This window comes from Dryobates pubescens, chromosome 13 (genome assembly GCF_014839835.1).
Source record: "Dryobates pubescens isolate bDryPub1 chromosome 13, bDryPub1.pri, whole genome shotgun sequence".
Taxonomy (NCBI): domain Eukaryota; kingdom Metazoa; phylum Chordata; class Aves; order Piciformes; family Picidae; genus Dryobates; species Dryobates pubescens.
The window spans coordinates 17,379,675-17,391,843 of NC_071624.1; the positions used below are offsets into that span (position 1 = coordinate 17,379,675).

At 42.1% G+C, this 12,169-nt stretch overlaps 1 protein-coding gene across 5 annotated transcripts in view; it reads left to right on the forward strand.

Annotated features, from left to right (window-relative positions):
* MECOM (MDS1 and EVI1 complex locus) overlaps positions 1–12,169 on the forward strand; it is a 355,991-nt gene that overhangs the window by 102,634 nt on the left and 241,188 nt on the right. The gene's annotated exons all lie outside the window — the stretch shown is intronic.

Genomic DNA, 12,169 nt, shown 5'->3' on the forward strand with positions numbered 1-12,169 from the left:
TGGGATGCCCCAAAAATGTTGGAAGATTATTTTGCAGGGATGGGATTTTTAATGGCATGAACTGAGTTCCTTATTGAAATTGAGTGGGAATTGGGGGCTGACTTCCTCTGTGTCTCTCTAGCCAGGCTGTTCTGAAGCCATTTGGTTTTTAAATACAGAAGGATCAGGACAAGTCAGATAAATATTGTTGGAATAGGAACAATGTTCTAAAACTTCAGCAACCCCTCCACCACACAAATTACTCTGATGGCTAGAAACTGCTGGATTTCCAGCCTGTGATACGCTATAGCTGGTCCTTACTGGGTTGTTTCGGTGTGAGCCTTAGATTAACTAAATTCCTTTTCTGGTGCTTGCCCTCCCAAGCTGTCAGTGGAGGGTACATGTATCTACTCTTAGTTCTGTTGAGCTGAATCAAGAAGGATATTTCAGTCTCCCTTGGTTCTCGCTTCACCGGTAACTTTGGCAGTCCTTCCTCATGCTCCAGCTTCAGCTCATGCTTTTTGAACCATAATGACCAGAACTGTGCCTAGCTTTATTTGACACATTTCTTACCAATGCCAGGTGCAGTGAAGTGAATTCCCTCTGTCAGGAAACATCACCCCTGAGTCATCCAAGATGGTAATAAAAATGATTCCATTAATTGCTTAGGGTTGGTATGATCAGCCAAAGGAGGACACCTGCCTCCTCTCATGTTTCCAACTCTAGTGCTTGAGCTTTTGGGCAGGCTTTCTTGGTTTCATCTCCAAGCACATGTCATTTCATCCCAGTACTATCACTCCACTCCTCGAAGTCACCCAGTTCTTCTCAAATGATGATAGTGTTCTTTTTCTTATCTGCCATTAATCTGATTCCTGATTTTCCTGCCCAATTCACTACTGCCACCAGCAATGTGACATTTCTCCTCTCATAGCCAATGCTGCAGCAACCTAATTTTTTTCATTGCACAAATCTCCATTTTTACCATCCTAGCTCATAATTTAATGTTTCATTGCATCAAGTGTTTTATTGAAATCTAGGTAGAGTTGACCTAATTTTTGCCTTGCCTTATCTAGAAGAAGGGAAAAAAATTACATTACTCACATATGATTTAATTTCTTTTAGTTCCAGGCTACAGATTAGTCCTTTTTTCCCCCCCCTTCCCTATCTATTGCTGTAGTTTTGGTTAGCATCATTCCAAAAAGCTTTAATGCAGCACTGTGTAGCATTGATCAACATGTAGCTGCATGAATAATATGTACAAATAATTATTTGGCCACATATTTATTGCTGCTGCTTTTCCTATAAGCAAGAAAGTAGAGCACCCCAAGTTGGAAACGGGGCCTACTCTTCTCCTTTGCTTACAAAACCTCTTGCTAAAAATGTGTTGAGTTTTTCAGCGGTCTTGTGGGAAGACAGGGCAAAGCAGAACATTTTTTTCTCCACAAAAGAGCGCTGGCTGGATCACCACATCTTCGTAAAATTCTTTTCATCTTCCAAAGGAAAATATTTTCTTTACGGTAAAAAGGATGTTTAATATTTCCCTACTTTTTATAGTTTTAGAGTTGTCTACTGGTTTTTCTCAATTTTGTAAATTTTGTGCCAGTTTTCAGTCAGGAATAAAATTTGAAGCCAAGTTATAAACCGCTGGAAGAGAAACATTGATACAGCCTTAATTATAATAACAATGCCTCTGTGTCCAGCAGTATGAGATCTGTGGCATTTCTTTGCACATTTTGACTTTCTGGATACAAGTTTGCAGTAGAAAGTGCAGGATTCTTTCTAATGAAGAACTCATTCCTCCCTACTGGTTGGAGAAGCTGCTACCCCTGGTTTGTATTAGGGCTGAAATCCCAAGAAGAAAAGTGGGGGCTGCTGCTTTCTTCAGTTCTGCTGCTGTCAGCAGGAAAAACAAACCCTGCTGAAGCTCATGGCAGAGCTGAGGTGTAAACACTATGGGAGATCAAAACCATCCCTGTGACTTCCAGGAGATAAATAATGGCTCCCACTGAATACAACAGGTGCTGCTTCAAGGAGAGAAGTGCCTGACACTAAAAAAAGATGATTCACTTTCTCAACTTCATGGGAATGGCAATGCACCATAAGCTTAAAAAATTAAGTTAATTATCTGTTCCTTTGAAGCAGCCAGAAGTGTCACTTCCAGTGACATCCGAAGCGTTAGCGTTAGCAGCTCTGACAGCTGAAGGAGTAACCAGCAGAGGGGCTGCCACCATTCTAATTTGGATAAGAGGAACCTTCAATTCCTTGATTGTTGTCCAATACTGTAATGGAGAGGACATTTTCCCAGGCAGGCACCAGGTAGCTGTGATCATCCCAGGGTGGGGTGGGTCTTGCTGGAGGGGTTCCATGAGCAACACTGATTAATCTGCTCATAGCCACCTGCAGAAGGACACAGGTTGGTTCGATTTCAGAATCGAGCTTGTAAGAGAGAATGTGAGCAAGGTTTGGGCTGCATGTGTTTCAGTTTTGCCCTGAGTCTATGGTTTTTGAGTATTGTTGATGTTAATATACAATTTTAACATATATTATATGCATATAAATTTATATATATATATATATATACACACACACATGTATATAGCGTTTAAATACTTGGGCATTAGATTTTGGCCATATCCCCTGCCTGGTGTATGAGGACTCAGCCTTGCTTGTTACCATTAGCATCTGCAGGTGTTCCAAGTTACATAACTCACTAGGTTCAGCTGTGAAGAGCAGCTATAACATTGCCTGTTGGTACTCAGGAGCTCTTGGCTAGGTGTCTGTGGTGCTGGGTGGAGAGTAAAGTTCCTTTTCTGCCTCTCAAGCAGGAAGGTCACTGCTGGTTTTATTTAGTCTGAATGCTTAAGGTAAGTTCTTGTGCAAAAGTTTTAAACGTCCTCTGAGTTTGGTTTATGTAATTCTGTAACTTTAACAGAGTAACAATCTTCCAGTTTCTCCTTCTATGTTTTATGCATCTGTAAAAAATGTCTTTCCCTTTTCCTTTCCATGCTAAAATGGTAACTGGCTTCTTAAGGCCTGAGCTGTGTGCTGTTTATTGGTTGTATGGTGCTGCTCTGGAAGCAGTGTTCTTGCAAAGCAGCCATGGAGAAACAGAGATTTCAAGGTTTTCAGTTGTCTTTAAATGTGTTTCAGGCAAATGTCTTTCAGTTCCTGTAGATTCCTTTAAATCTTCTTGTTAGTTGACTTGCGATGGAGAAAATTTCATCTTGGTGAATTGAGAGGTCATGGAATCAGAGAATCATTTATGTTGGAAAAGACCTTTGAGATAACCAAGCCCAACCATTATCTAACTTCACCAAGTCTGGTGCTAAACCATGTCCCTCAGCACCACAGCTCTGTGTCTGTTAAACGTCTCCAGGACTGGGGATTCAACTTCCTCCCTGGGGAGCCTGTTTCAGTGTTTGAGAACCATCCCAGGGAAGAAGTTTCTTCTAATAGCTAATCTAAACCTCTCCTGGTGCAACTTGAGGCCTTTTCCCCTCATTGTGTCTGGGGTTATCTGCTCCCCAAAGAATGTTGCCGATGGATGCAAGTAGAGACACACCACCTTCTTTCTGATATTTGAACAAGCCATGTGTTGGCTTAATTGGTGCATGGAGTAGAGACATCTGTGCTGTGGGAATGACTGGTGGTGGGGGCTTAGCAGAAGGTGTTTCTCTTTCTGAACTGCTAATGAAGCAGTGCTCTGGTATGATGTCTGTGAGTTGTCATTAAGATACAACTGGCTCATATCTTTAAGTGTTCTCTAACTACAAATGCATGTTGCTGACTTGTGTTTTCATACAAGTTCTGATGTAGTCTGTTTTCTCCTTGCTTTGTAGCTTTATTTAAAGCATTGAATCAAGGGAAGGGCTTGCGATAATAGAGTAAAATAGAGATTTTTAGGCACTGTGGTTGTGTCCCATCTACACTTCAGGTGCATGTATCCATGCTAACTGCATACTTCTGTGGGCTTAAATGGAAGTGTTATTTATCAAATCTGTTTCTGATCCTGATTGCATTGTAAAACAGCCACAGCTTTTAAAATTAGCAATAAATTAACTTCACAGAGTGGCATATTTGCATACTATATATGCCAATTGGACTTTTAGGATCACTTCAGATTAAAAGTGAACAAAGTAGTTACCTAGGAGCCAGGTATTCATATGAAACGTGTGTACAAGTGAATAGCTGGGAAGCTGCCTCTTGCTGTCTCTGTTCTGGGGCCGGTCTGCCTGAGGAAGAAGCCAACTCATAGATGGTGTGTGGCTGGATGACTTCACCTCCAGTGGGAGGGTCTCTGCAAGGTCCTGGAGAGCTATTTGGCAAAGTCTAATTCTGGTGAGAAGGATAAAATACCAGTGTTGGAAGGAGTATCGGTAGCTTTTTACATGTACCAATATAGTCCAATAAAAAGTAAAATATGTGGAAGAAATGGACTCTACTGCTTGTCAAGACTTATGCTGCAGATCCATTAGTAAGATGAAAGTCTTGTTCACGTTAGAGTAAAAATTATTTGTACAACCTGGTTTAGCAACACCATAAAATGACTCCATAAAATGCCAGAAAAGTTCAGGTGATGCTTTGTATCTACAGCATGGAGGCCAGAGAGTGACCTGAGCTCTGGGCATCCCATGGAGAACATTTTTACATCCCAGAAGGGACTGGGGAACAGGTTGTTTCTGTGCCAGCGAGGATTGCTCCTTTCTGGGCAAGGCTATTTGTTAGAGGGTGTTATACTACTTTATAAAAGAGTAATCCTGCTGTCAGAGCTCCTAAAAGGGCCTGGGTCCAAGTGGGGACCCATGTGGTCTCAAGCTGGGAAATTCTCCAGCTCTGGAGTGCTTAATGGCCATTGCTACCTCTGCTGTGTGTTTTCAAACCTGACTGTTGAGACAGCCTCCCCTGCCATGCTGTAATGTGAAAAAAGGGTGATCAGGGAGAAGTTATTAACCCATCCCTGTGCTTACATATATATAAAACGTTGCATGGAGGCCAATGTGCTGGAGGAGAACTCACTGGCTTGGAAAGGGAATAGTGATTTCTCTTGAGCTGCTGGTTGGCATTCACCTGGGCAACATGCATGAACAGTTGAAACAAAGAGCTAGAGTGTTTTATGGACCAAGACAGCCATGTGTGATCCACTTTTGGTTTTTAATGCATACTCCCCTTATTAAAAACATTTAAAATCTTCCCTAATAGAATATTGTTTCTTAATGAGCAGACCCCCTTGTTATGGGACAGCTTAATGCTGTTAACATTTTTCTCTCTTGTTTGGCTTTATCAGGTGCTATCTTGCATGGCTATCTGCAAAGCCAATTAGTGGAGAAAATAACAGCCATATTAATCTCCCAGAGCAGTGCAAGAAAAAGAGTCATAATATCATAGGGAAATTGTTCTAAGTGTGAAAAATTACCCACTTCGTCTATTTCATTTTTCTCAAACTCCAAAATTAATGACTTTCTAGGAGGGGGGAAAAAAAAGAGAAGATATATTTATCTCTGTGTAAAGGGAGAGATTTGATGAATGCTAAAGAGAAACCAATAGAGCTTTAATAAAAATGTATATGTCCATAATCCTATGAATCCTATTCCCGCGTGTTAAACTGCTGATTTGTATCTCTATGTCAAACATAATTACAGGCAAACAGGAGCTGGGTTATAATATCTATTAATCAAGTTTATAATTAGGATTTTAAGAAGCTGCTTGCTCGAGTTGGGAATTGCAGCAAGGAAAGTGCTCGAGCTGCTGAGCCTTCAGCACGTGGCACTGTTTGCAGCCTGGGCACAAGGCTTATGGGTGCTGTCACCCAGCGTCCCACAGAGAGCAGGCTCTGATGAGGGGAGATGATCACAACCAAGATGAGGTTCAGCCTGTATTGTGTGGTATATTTGTATATATGGGGAAAGTAATCATTAGCTGAACAGATGCAGCCATTTGTGCCAAGTCAGCAGAAAGTCATCAGGTTTTTTCTTTTTTTCAGGTTTTGGAGGGTGGGAGGTGTTTCTTGCCATTTAGGTGGCTCTTATTTGCTACTGTTGATCCCTTGCTTAAAATACTTGATTGAAGAATATCTTAGCTGTAGTCTGTTTCACAGCATGAGTGGTAAGAAACTGTATACCAATTGCTATAAATAATACTGTTGAGCACTTAAGAGCCTTCTGACCTCTGTAAATGCCATACAAACAAAATGGGATTTGGGAAAAGGACAGAATTATGAACTTCTGCTGTTGGCACAAGAGAAGGAACTGATAAAGGTAGGCTCAGTTCACTGTTAAAACAGTTGGTGAGTCAATATTTCAACACATCCAGATTTTTTGGCCCTCAAAATTGTAAGCTTAAATGGTTAGGTTTGTTCTCTCCTGAATCTAATTTTGTTTATTGATTTATTCCTTAAAGGGCTACCTAATGCTTAGGAGTTTGGCACATTTGAATCATTCCCTTTGTCTACTTTCTCTTTCCTTTTTCTTTTGACTTGTATTCTTGTTTGTTTTCCAGCTGTATTTTCCTCAACTTCTACCAGGTCTAGTCATAACAAGTTGAACATGATGTGAATGTTCCCAGCCTCATTTGAACTGAATTAACTACATTTACAACCTGGGTGTCAGGACTCTGAACAATGAAAGCTTGCCACTGAACACATGAAACAAAAATGAAATTAGCCAGTGGTAGGAAACTACAAACAGCTGAGACATTCAATTGTTAGCCATTTGAAGGATTAACTTCTAAATCATGTAGAGCTCCCTTGGTACTCTAGCTAGTTGGGCACTCAGGGGTGTATAAAAACACACTTTAAAGTAGAAATGTATTTCTTTACCTATAAAAAGGAGATTTACTGGTAGGTTGTGATATTGCTAATACTGGATTTTTCCACCATCATCTGTAGTACTTAATCATGTCTTTTGTTACTTTCTAAATACACTTTTTTGTTGGGTTCCCAGTGAAAGACAATGCAGATGAACTTGGTATTGAGACACCAATGACACTACCTAGAAAAAATATTTACCAACTTAACAGGTAAAACCTGCCTACTGGATGCAGTTATTATATGTGAGTAACTTCCTCCTATGGACATTTAATCATTGGATGCATAAAATACTTCTACCCACAGGTCTTAAATATTTATATCTAGTTGTTATGTTAATTATGGAGAATTCTCTGTATCTTCTCACTCTACTGAAAGTGAAGATACTCCAGTGAAAGTTTTCTTGGTAAGAACTGATAAATTATTTTCTTAATTCATTGCAAAGAGTCAAAAGAGAGAGAACTCTGGTAATTATGTCCATATGTTTATTTAGTCTTCTCCCTATCAGCTGAGAACGCTGTCATGGACCTATGGAACTTCTTTCCTCAAGGATTCTTTCAAACAAGACCCTGCAGTTTTCAGAGCAGGGTATATTCAACCAAAATTCTTCAGATCGCACAATTAACATTGATGAATTTTTTAGCAGTCTTTTTCTTTTTAAATGAATAGCCCTACCCAGTTACTTCCTCTCCTAGTGTGGATTTTGATAATGAAGCCCCTGAATTTACTTACTATATAAATATATATTTGCCCAGAGAGTCTTTTACAGGTGAAGTCCAAAGCAAGGAACTCATTTGGAGGGGGGAAAAAAAAGCAATAACAGCAGCAAAACCCCCAACCAAACAAAAAAACACAAACCACCAAAAAACCCACAAAGCTGAAATAAAGAGGGAAAATGTAGAATCACAAAGAAAACCTAAACAAATAAAGTGCAAACAGAGAGTGACAAGCGCACTCAGCCCCTGGATTGGTTATGGATGAGACGACAAGTATATGATGAAATTAATGACCCTCTGTCAACTTTTTAGATCTCACTTTTAAAGAGAATGGACCAAAAATCAATAGCCCCCAAACCACTAGTACTCCAGTGAACCAGTTTATCATTTATCTTACTGCTGGCACTCATATAGAAAGTGCAGCCAAGCACGGCATAGGACTTTCATTGGTAGTCATCATTACATGCAATGTTTGAGCACTCCAGTTAAAGGTCAAAGGTGTGCAGTACAGCTCCTCTGAGAAGTACCTATTTGAAATTACCAATATCTCTGTATGGCTTATCCATGCTCTGCACTACTATTTTTTTTCCTTGTGTGCATTCCCCCTTTGTGAGCTTTACCTGCTGGCTGAAGCAGCAGCAGTGGGACTGTAGCCCAGCTGCTGTGGCTTTGCATGCAGGGTTAAGGTCGAGATGATGTTTCTGTTATTCATTCTGATTCTCAGAACATTGCATCCTGATTTTTACTTTCTTTTTCCTAGTGGCATCAAGCTGAAATCATTGGTGTTTTGTAATTGGACAGGCTCACAGAATGTTAGGGTTTGGAAGGGACCTCAGGAGATCATTGAGTCCAACCCCCCTGCCAGAGCAGGACCATAGAATCCAGCACAGGTCACACAGGACCAGATCCAGAAGGATCTTGAAAGTCTCCAGAGAAGGAGACTCCACAACATCTCTGGGGAGCCTGTTCCAGTGCTCTGCAACCCTCACAGGGAAGAAGTTTCTCCTCATGTTGAGGTGGAACCTCCTGTGTTGTAGTTTATATCCATTGCCCCTTGTCCTATCACTGGGTGCAACTGAGCAGAGCCTGTCCCCTCCCTCTTGACCCCCAGCCCTCAGGTATTTATAGACATTTATTAAATGCTCTCTCAGTCTTCTCCTGTTTAAAAAGCTCCAGGGTTCTCAGCCTCCCCTCATAGGGCAGTACCCATAGCCCTCTGTCAGACTCTCTTGTTTTGCTGCCTTTCTCTCTGCTCTTCACCCTCAAAACTTCTGGAATCATATTCAGCATCTGTGCTTTAGATGCTTGCTTTAAGAAGTTCAAAGCAGACTCGGCAAAATTTAAAACCTGTCTGTTGTGGATGACTTTTTAGGTAGCTAATCCTAAATCTGGAGGGCTAACAAGATCAGTTTAAAAAATATCTGGGGAGAAGGAAAGTGTTAAGATTGCCTTTCTGTAATTTCTGGCAAACCACTTGTATGATGGCAGTGAGGTCAGGGTGAGTTGTGCCAGTTGCTCTGCACAGGTAGTTGTTGCCTTGAAATGTGCATACAAGGCCTGAAGGGATAAATTGGGATTAAACAGGGTAGTAGACACTATCCCCTTACACAGATGGGAAACTGAGGGACTAAGCAGGTAAGAGGAAGTTGTCAAAAATGCCCAAGCTGGGAACAGCCTATTCCTGTGTGACAGCTAATGAAGTAAAGACAGGAAGCCAGGTTTCCTGATCTATAGTCCATTGTGTTGTGCAAGGATCTCTCCAGGCTGCTGGTGTTGGATATTGAAGTCCCAGAAGAAAATTGAGGTGGCACCTTCCCAGTCCTGTGACATGCTGTGGATGTGGCTTAGCATGCTGTGCCCACGTAACCAGCCTGTGTGTGGGCTGTGGGTACTGGGGGTTTCCTCCTGGGCTTCTGTTCATCTCCACCCTTGCTCACCACACCCGTATGCACCCAAGGGCAGGTGCTGGTCATGCTGGGATTGAGATGAATGTGCAAACAGAGCTGTGCTGACCCTGTGTGAGCCTGTTTGTCTCTCCTCCTCCTGCACATGCCAAATACAGGGTCAAAAAGTCTGGCTTTACAGAGCCAAGGCACTTGGAAAATGTTGGCACAGCTGAAGAGGAATAAAATATTTCCTGCCATGGCTCTGTGGGAAGGACAGCAGCTGCCCTGTGCTGCTGCAGGCAGCCAGGTATTGCAATGCTCTTATACAGCAGTGGAGTTTTCTCCAGCTATCTGCAGTCATGGTGTGTGGGGATGCCACCCCGACCTGCAGGAGGGGAAGCTGTGCAGCAGTGCTTCCACTGATTGTGGTGGAGGTGGAGACTCCCTGAGTTACACCCTCACTGCTTGCTGTGTTGCATGTGCCAAGAGGCTGATAGAGGTTTTGAAGGACTTGGAAGAAAGGTTGTAAATAGGAGAGTTTTGCCTCAGAAAAATATTCTCTTACAGATTCATACACATTTTCCACAGAACATGTGTGTCCATAACCCCAAGGTGGTGGTTGCAGGCTGAGGAAATGACTGCAATGGGGAATTAGTGGTAAGATGGGAAAAAAGACATCAACAAAATATCTATACAATAAAAATGTTTAGGGAAAGACCACCTCTGGTCATAATGTAATATGTAGGTGATATAAAATATGATGTCAAGAGCATCCATATGATACTGCTTAGAGAGGACCTGTTGTGTCTTCAGCATTGCCATGCTGATGCATGAAACCCTCATCTCCTGCCTTTGTGGGTGGGATGTGTTGGTAGCCCAGTGCCTACCCACCTCTAACTAGCCATCCCTGCAGCAGCTGAGAAGTGTTGTGGGGTCCTCTGTCCCTTCAGCAGCAGGAATGCACCTGTGTTTTGCTTTGTTGCAAAGGAAATCCCCCTTTATTTCTAGCCCACTGGTTCACTGTCCCTTGGGTCTGCTTGTGCAGTTATATGCAGGCAGCAGTGATTCCCTGCAAATATCCCTGTCTGCCTCTTCATGGGGAGTGTGATCGTGGTGAGGAGATGAGGTACAAATACTGCATCTCTGACTGAAATTTCATCCATGTTTTTGGTGTTCAGCTCTGCCTCTGCTGTGCTAAAGCAATTCACTGTTGCTGTCCTGTTTGGGGCCTGATGAGAGAACAAGCATTATGGGTAGCAGCAGTCAGCAGCAGAAAGAGGCAGCATGCTCCTGGAGGGAGGAGGAAACTGGCACAGAGCATTGCTGAATTACAAGTGTGCATGCAGTAAAGTTCAGGCTCTTTGTTGTGTACTTCCAATCTGCTGGGCATAAGATCCACCCCTGGGTGTTTTTAAGGCCGGGTTGGATGTGGCTTTGGGCAAGCTGATCTAGTGGAGAGTGTCTCTGCACACACCAGGGGGATAGGAACTAGATAATCTGTGGTTCCTTCCAACCTTGACAATTCTGTGCTGATTTCTGAGTGAGGAAAGGTATTTGGTGATGGACAGAATCTTGAGTGCAGGGTCTGGAGTGGGAATTGGAGCATTGACATGTACACCAGCATGATGAGTAACCAGAGACTTGAAGGTGGCAGCTCAAAAGCAAAGACTTCAATTACTGTTGTGCCTAGAATTAATTTTGATGGTGGATGAATGTTAGAAGACTCAGCAAAGTGAAAGAAGTTTGCCTACACAGGTCACTGGGATTTAGTGCAGCTTTCACTGACGTCAATGGGAAAACTCCCATAGCTATGGATCTGCTGTGGGTCCATCTCAGAACTGAAAAGTCAGTAGATAAGACTAAAACCACCATCAGTGCCTATGAATAAACAATCTCTTTAATATTCATCCCAGCTCTTCCCCCACCCCCAGCATATGAAACCTGTATTTTATCTGTAGGAGTGAATAGAGACAATCACTGGAGTCACACCTATCATATCCTGTTTGCTTGTACAGTGAGTGCCTGATCCCAGAACGGCAAGCTCACATTGTGTGTTCCTTTCAAACAGAAAAGGCAAGTTGCTTCAAGTACAACAATTCTTGTACTAATTGCAACCATTTCAAGTTTGCCACTCCAGGCTGGTTTCCCTGAATGAACATGTTAATCTGTTAAGACTTGTAATATGTTAAGACATTCAATAAATATTTTCTTTTTTGGGTTTCCTATTTTGTTTTGCAACTAGACCAGAGAATTTTCAGTGGAAGGAACTAGGAAAGTCTCATTTGCTTTGACAGTATATCATTCTGTATTCAGTGTGGCAATAGCTTAGCTCCAGGGGATACTTCATAAGATGAAGGGGGGGGAGGATGGTCCCTGATACAAGCCTGTTCCTGGTTTCCAGCAGAAGTGCTTAAAGCTGTGTATTACTGCTCCTCTCCTTACAGAGAGACAGATACCATTACATTGGCATCCAGATCCATATTGTCTGCATTTCAAAGCTTTTATGATGTAGGCTTTCAGTTTTAGTCAGCTGACTGGAAAAAGAAGTCTTCCTTCTCTGCCTTCAAAAGTGGTACCAGTATCAAACTAATGCGTTTACCAACTTGTGTTTTCGTGATCTGTTTCAAATTCTAACGTTGATGTTAAAACTCAGGTCAGGGCAATGAAAACTCCCAGGCTGATTTAATGAGTGGAGCTTTGGGCTGCTCTTTGGGACACCTTTTGGAGCATGCTTTTTCTTGGTGTGGGCAGCATGTCTGTCTTTCCTCCCCCTGCCAACAAGCTGC